Raw genomic sequence first — 274 nt, forward strand, 5'->3', positions numbered from 1 at the left:
AAGGTTTGTTTCGACTCCGCACGTGTAACCTGAGCATAGGTCTGTGGTGTTCGCTGTCATTGTTGCTGAGATTGCTCAGAAGCTGGCTTTTTGGAGGAAAACTTACTGTCTACAGTCCCAAGATCGATTCCATGGTGCGAGCGATAATCATATGGATGACGCTCGGAACGGTAGGGAGCATTCTTGCCGTGTGCCGGATGAAGTTTGTTGTCAAATAGCACTTGGTCACACACAGCTCCGTTCACCATCAACGCGCTTGGACATGAGCTGGACA

The sequence above is a fragment of the Plasmopara halstedii genome (genome assembly GCF_900000015.1).
Source record: "Plasmopara halstedii genome assembly, contig: Scaffold_555, whole genome shotgun sequence".
Lineage (NCBI taxonomy): Eukaryota > Oomycota > Peronosporomycetes > Peronosporales > Peronosporaceae > Plasmopara > Plasmopara halstedii.